At 39.1% G+C, this 6,566-nt stretch overlaps 1 long non-coding RNA gene across 1 annotated transcript; it reads right to left on the reverse strand.

Moving 5' to 3' along the window:
- Positions 1-772: 772 nt before the first annotated feature.
- LOC127292913 (uncharacterized) lies at positions 773-6,099 on the reverse strand. The gene is made up of 4 exons (XR_011742551.1): positions 4,571-6,099; positions 4,387-4,470; positions 1,959-2,096; positions 773-1,878 (listed from the first exon to the last, which is right to left on the reverse strand). It is a non-coding gene; the product is annotated as an uncharacterized lncRNA (long non-coding RNA).
- Positions 6,100-6,566: the final 467 nt, after the last annotated feature.

The following is a 6,566-nucleotide window of genomic DNA, read 5'->3' on the forward strand; positions in this document are numbered from 1 at the left end:
CCCTCAACAACTAGGTTGCAAACATGATAAAATGGATTGCACGATTATCTTCTTTTAATATACAACCTTGCTCATATTATACCGAGAGATTCATATATTTTCTATGCGCTTAATTCTACAGAGATCGGGAGCAAAGTGCATTATAAGAACCATACTTGGTGTACAGTAACATAAGTTGGGATCCCAAACGTGATTTAAGAGTTATATCACCTCTAAGTATGTAAGTCGCCTTGATAGTTTATTTGAACATGGTTGATTAATCCTAGGCCATTATACGAACAAGGTTGATTTAAGAGTTATATGACCTATATATAAGTATGTAAGTCTCCTAGACAAGTTATTTGAACATGGTTGATTGATCGTCCAGTGGCGGAGCCAACACATCCAAAACAGGGCGAGGCCCTACCTCTACATCGATGCATTCGGAGCTAGGTTTCAGTTGTATGGCATCAGTCACTTAGCTATCGTCCCATATTGTTGGTGCGACTATGTTATTATTATAGAAAGATGATATAATATGGAGGTTCAGTTTCACTTAGCCCATAAGCTGGAAATAAAATGTGTTGGATAATTAGACATAATTTTCATGATTAATTCCATAATATCTTTACTATTAAGGTGAAACCTGCGAATACATGGTGTCACACGTCTAAGAAATTACGGAAGGATGCCACACCGTGTCCCTCTCTCTCCCGTTTCACGCACGGAAAAATGCCACGAGTTTCTCCTCGAATTGTGGATCCCTTGTTAATTTATGTGGGAGTGACTAAAGAGCAGCTGCCTGTTTTTCAATTCATAAACAGACACTTTTCTTGGACCAATCAAACGAAGCCAGCTGTCTGTTTCAGTAAACTAAGGAAAAAGGTGTCTGTTTTCAGTACACAGAAACAGACACATTTCAGTTTGTGAAAGGCTTTTGAGTCACGATTTCACCATCTGTTTTAACACCCTACGAATCAGCCCTCTAGTCTTTCTCGCATTACAAGGCCCAGAAAAGGCAGCTGTTCGACCTTCTTCACCAAGCAAAGCACCTCACTTGCTGCAACCACCCCAACCACTCCTTCCAGCCATTCGTCTCGAGAGAAACCTGCCACCCAAAACACAATGGACGGGAGAGAAGAGCAATCACCGGAGAAAGGAAAAGAATTTCTCCAAGAAACCATACTTCCACGTGAAGACGCTTCGCATCCTCAGGTAAATGGTCCCGATCAAATCTGCTACTGAAAAACACAAAATAATTCTCTACCAAAACTTTGAAAAGATGTAGCTAGCAGCAGTTTTATCGTGTTGATGTCTATAGGTGTTGAAACTAACACTAATTTTGATGCAAACTCTTATCCAAGCCATTTTCAAAAATTACTTCCTCGGAACGAAACTGAATTAGTGAAACTACAAGAATAGCTTTGGGAACATCCAGCTAATTTTGATACAAACTCTTATCCAAGCTTTACACCAGAACATGTAAAATTACTACCTTGGAACAAAACTGAATAGCTGGATCTACATTAGCTTTCGGACCACTCCAGCTAATTACTGAATCTACATGATAAATGCACACTCTAATCCAAGTCTTACACAAAAGAACATGTAAAATTACTACCATAGCCTTGGGACCAAACTAAAGAGTAGAATCTACAATAGCTTTAGGAACATCCAGATTGGGAAATGGTACATCGTTATCAGGTAAGACTGATCACCCAAAAACACTCTTTACTAAGTCACAATCCTTAATATTTATAGTAAATAAAATGAATGAATACACATGACAGCAGTATAACCAAGAGAAATTAAGAAAAATAGGTACACCTGAAAACTGACAGACGTAGAAAGAGTAACTGCAGCTGTAGATCGAAAATGGATCCCGTTGGCGAGGAATACCTGTGAATGCAAACTCAGAGATTGAGGGGAATAATCACATGGAGACATAAAAAAAATAAGTCTCAGACACAAAGCATCACATAGAGATTTATCTTGAGGATTTGCAGCCAGTGCGGTTCATGCACGATCTCTGCATCAGCTGGAGTGTCACCCAGATGGAGACAACGCGTCGTATATTGTAGTGGATTTATATTGTAGTCGATCTGATCGGGAAAAATCTGTAATAGGTAAGTTGTTTAGAGAAAATTTTGAATTTTCAGAAAACAGAAAATAAAACATAAAACACCTAAAACAGAGAATGCGAACTTAGATATTGAGATAGTGAAATACTACATAAATTTGCTGAACAAACTCCAAAAACTGAGCACTACCTTGATGAAGTGAACTAGTTACTTCTGGGATGTATGCATAGTGCTAGATATAATGAAAGACAATGTATAGCAATAATATCTGGATTTGGTTTGGAGTGGGATATCCATTAGGACTACTCAAAGCAGGATCACTGATCCCTTTAGGACTCCTCAAGCCGAAATTCAGAGTGTATTCTTGAGGAGTTTACACTGCATGACAACTCCTTCCAGAAAAAAGAAAACTAAAAGCTTGATGAATAAAGTAACACTAATCAAATGGAAGCTGCTACAGTTTGTTACGGGCCAAGTTGCTTCTTAAGATTTAGTCATTAGTACTCCCTTACAGTTTCCTGCCTGACCACAAGGCAAGCATGAAGTAAAAATACTTTACGATATGCCAGCTGCACCCCATTGTGCCACATAAAATAGAAAGAGACATACACACACAGAGCTACCTTGAGGAGGATTGCAATAGCTGACAGAGACTAACGACCGCACCTGTAGGCCGGCGAGGAAACTGGGTTTGCGGGAATGCAGACCGAGAAATTGAGACAATGAAAAAGTGATGAACTTAAAAAATCAATAACATTAAGAGAAAGAGATAAAGTAAACTGCAAAATGAGTGACTCAAGAAACTGAGAAATTGAAGAAACGCCAAATGAGTTACTTGAGAAATTGAAACTGAGGTTTTTACTGAAGAAAAATGAGAGACTCAAAAACTCATGGACTAGAAAGACTGAACATAACTTCCAGATAAGGACTGAAGAAACTAAGAATGAGATTGATTGAAAACTGAGGGACCGAGAGAAACCCATTGCTCTGAATGAGTGACTAAGAAACTCAGAAAATACAAACACGGAAAACATAGGAAGGATGGAAGACAAACATAGGAATGAAAGATAGAAGACATAATGAGATAATAATGGACCGAAAGACTGAGTGAAAACCGAAAGACAAAATGAGGTTTTTACTGAAGAAAAATGAGAGACTTAGAAACTCAGGGACTAGAAAGACTGAACATGACTTCCAGATAAGGAACTGAAGAAACTAACAATGAGATTGATTGAAAACTGAGGGACCAAGAGAAACCCAGGGAATACAAACATTGAAAACATAAGAAGGATGGAAGACATAAACATAGGAATGAAAAATAGAAGACATAAGGAGATACTAATGGACCGAAAGACTGACTGAAAACTGAAAGACTAACTGAACACTGAGGAAGGAACAAATACAGGGCATTCGGGAATGAAAACTAAGAAAATGAAACATTGATAAAATTATATTGAGATACTGAATAAATAAGGAAAATGAAAAATGAGTAGAATGAATGAGTCCGATGGTTTTCCGCGTTCAAGAAAAAAGACTAGAATGATTGAACATATACTATTATCAACCAATGTAATTCATGATATCTATTATTTTGTTGCAGGGGCTAAAAGGTGGAAATACAATGGCACAAATGACCGACAACTTATTATTACAGTTAATATTTTCTAAATTAAATAAATGTTTAAGAACACTTTTATACGCTAGCAAAACTAACATAAAGAAATTGCAGCAAACAATTTCATACATGGCGTTAATAAGGGGCGACCTTGACATACGCTGCTCATCGGAAATTGCAAATATGGAGGTAACTAGTACTAGGCTCTATAAAAATAATGAACATGTCTATATTTAATTTTCCATCTACGAAATAAAATATGTGAAATTCAATTTATGCTACAGGGAGATGCCCGGAGTTTTTCGTCATCAGGCAATAATGACAATACATGGCGTCTACCTACTGAAAGAATTCAAAATGACCTACAGGCAAGTGGCAAAGCCGGAAGATCAATGTTTCAGGGTCAAAAACATCAATATATATCAACTGTAAGCTTTTTTATAAATACAATTAATAAAAAATAGAGTTTTAAAATGCATATGAATACAAAAATGCTAACATTATAAACTTATGCAGGTACATCAATTAATGGATAGTGAAGGACCATCCGCAAGGTTAACATATATTGACTTGGAAGAAGGAAGAATTGAGGAGTAGGAAGAAACTGAAGATAATCCATGGAACTCAAGTATATTTGAAGACATGCATCTAGATGAGGTATGAACATAATAAAAAACAAATAACTAATAAATAAAGAATGAGAATATTAACTTGAGAATGTTTTCCTGTTAGGTTGCTGAAGAAGAGGATCAAGAAGACGAAGCACATAACCTTGACTTTGACCATTCTTGGAACCTGGATAAAAGGAATGCAAACATTAGTGAACATGATGATCCAAAAAAAAAGATGAATCTGATTCGACTCATGAAAATCAAGAAAAGGACAACAACATAACTGAAGAAGATGTGCAGAAATTTTTAGATGATGATGAACAAGGTACTGAACAAGATGCTGGAAATGGTACTGCACAAGATTAGTCGACAGTAAGTTCTGACATCAAGCCTGAGATAGGAATGCAATTTAAATCAAGAGAGGATGCGCAACAATACCTAAGCATGCACTCTTTTGCTGCTGGATTTTCCATTGTTGTTGTGTCCGTTTATCGAACAACTAGCAAGAAAATGAATAACAAGATCATAAGAGCAACAATAAAGTGCAGTAAGCATGGACACAACGCGTCGACGCTCAAAAAATATTTGCACCGACGATCGCAACAGATCAACATAAAAAAGAGCAGATTTAGGGAAACCTTACATAACCACAGAACACCTATTTGCACTGACGTCAGATGAACACATTCAGGTCAAACTAAACATCGCCACCAACACCCAAACACATATTAGCTCATCGTCTAGTAGTAACGAGGCTAGAACAGAATGATCGAATTGTAGTAACAAGGCTAGAACACACCGTACTCTGCAGTATCATGCATTGAAACACAACTATGGGGAACAATTCAGAAAAGTTGTGCTTTAGCTTCCACTGAAAAGCTACTTTGGTGATTGAATTCCCAACAATTGCTGCTGTCAACGGTGCTGCAGCTAGATGCTACTTGGTCCCCAATGGCTGTTTGCGGGAGAGACGATAGATCGATCTAGCAGCAACTTTTCTGAACGAACCATTTCTTCCATCTCTCTGAATATGTGCTGGAGATGACAGTGCACATTCAATCAGTGGAGTGATTCCTGGAGATGGCGTTGCTGGATGCATCCATGCATCACCAAATCTGAGCGCTAGCTATACCTCGTCTTCTACCTCGAAGATTCTTCGTTTCTTCTAGCTATGTCCAACTATAAATCAACGAGATCCAACCTAGATGAACAGATTCAGACCAAACACTACCTAAAACGTCCAACAAAATCGAGCACAACAACACGAATCAACAACAACTGCTGCAGCTCTCACAACTCATACGACTCCAAATTACACTAAGGTCAAATCTCGCGTGACCTCGAGGACAACCAGGTACCCCAAATTAGAGAACAAAAAGGCAGAGGACATGGGAAACACGGGAACTAGGTCTTCTGCGCTCGCGAATCGCTGACCTCTTCCCCGGTGGACGGAGAAGAACACGAGGAGCACATCTCTCCATCGCACCTACCGCCGGCTGCGGCGACGCAGCACTCCAAGTACCGAGCAGCACCGCCCGCCCCCTGACGCAGGCCGAGCACTACACGCTGTCGCTGCAGCCACCGACCCCTCCAACACCGGCCGTGCTGGTTGCGCCGAGCTTTCTCCGCCATGGATCCGCCTCCTCGCAGGACCAAGAGAAAAAAATGGTGGGACTGAAGCGAACAGGACAAAAGAGGGGGCCACTCGAACAGGATAATAGAAGGGAAATGAAAATTCAAAATAAGACTGAAAAGGACAGTCGAGTAAGCGGTGGAGGGAGACTCAACGGAAGCTAGAAAAGATGCGTCAAAATTGGTGAAGACATCGGACGGCCAAAAAAAGTAGCTGTTTGCCAATTGAAAAACAGCTAGCTGTTTAGTAGGACTAGTACAGATGCCCGTGCGTTGCCACGGGAAAACAAGACATGAAGAGAGGTGATTTCATTTTAATAGTTGCCACAAGCACGATGATTTGTAGTTTCGACCTAACGTTATAAGCTGATATTTTTACCCTCCTCTTAACCCCTCTAAGGATAAATAGCATGTGTTTTTTGTGTCTCTTTTACACCTCTATCTATTTTTTAGTGTAAAATCTATCGATTTCCCACCATGTTAACCATCTTTGCTTAAGACAATAGGTAATTGCAAATGCGTTGCAACAGGGGTCATACATACTCTAATGGTTCTACACCAATCATGTTAAACATGTAATCTTAGAATTCTTGTACACATCAAACCGTATTTGTCAAGTTTTGAACACACGCGTAATATTGTGTGTAC

This window comes from Lolium perenne, chromosome 4 (genome assembly GCF_019359855.2).
Source record: "Lolium perenne isolate Kyuss_39 chromosome 4, Kyuss_2.0, whole genome shotgun sequence".
NCBI classification, from domain to species: domain Eukaryota; kingdom Viridiplantae; phylum Streptophyta; class Magnoliopsida; order Poales; family Poaceae; genus Lolium; species Lolium perenne.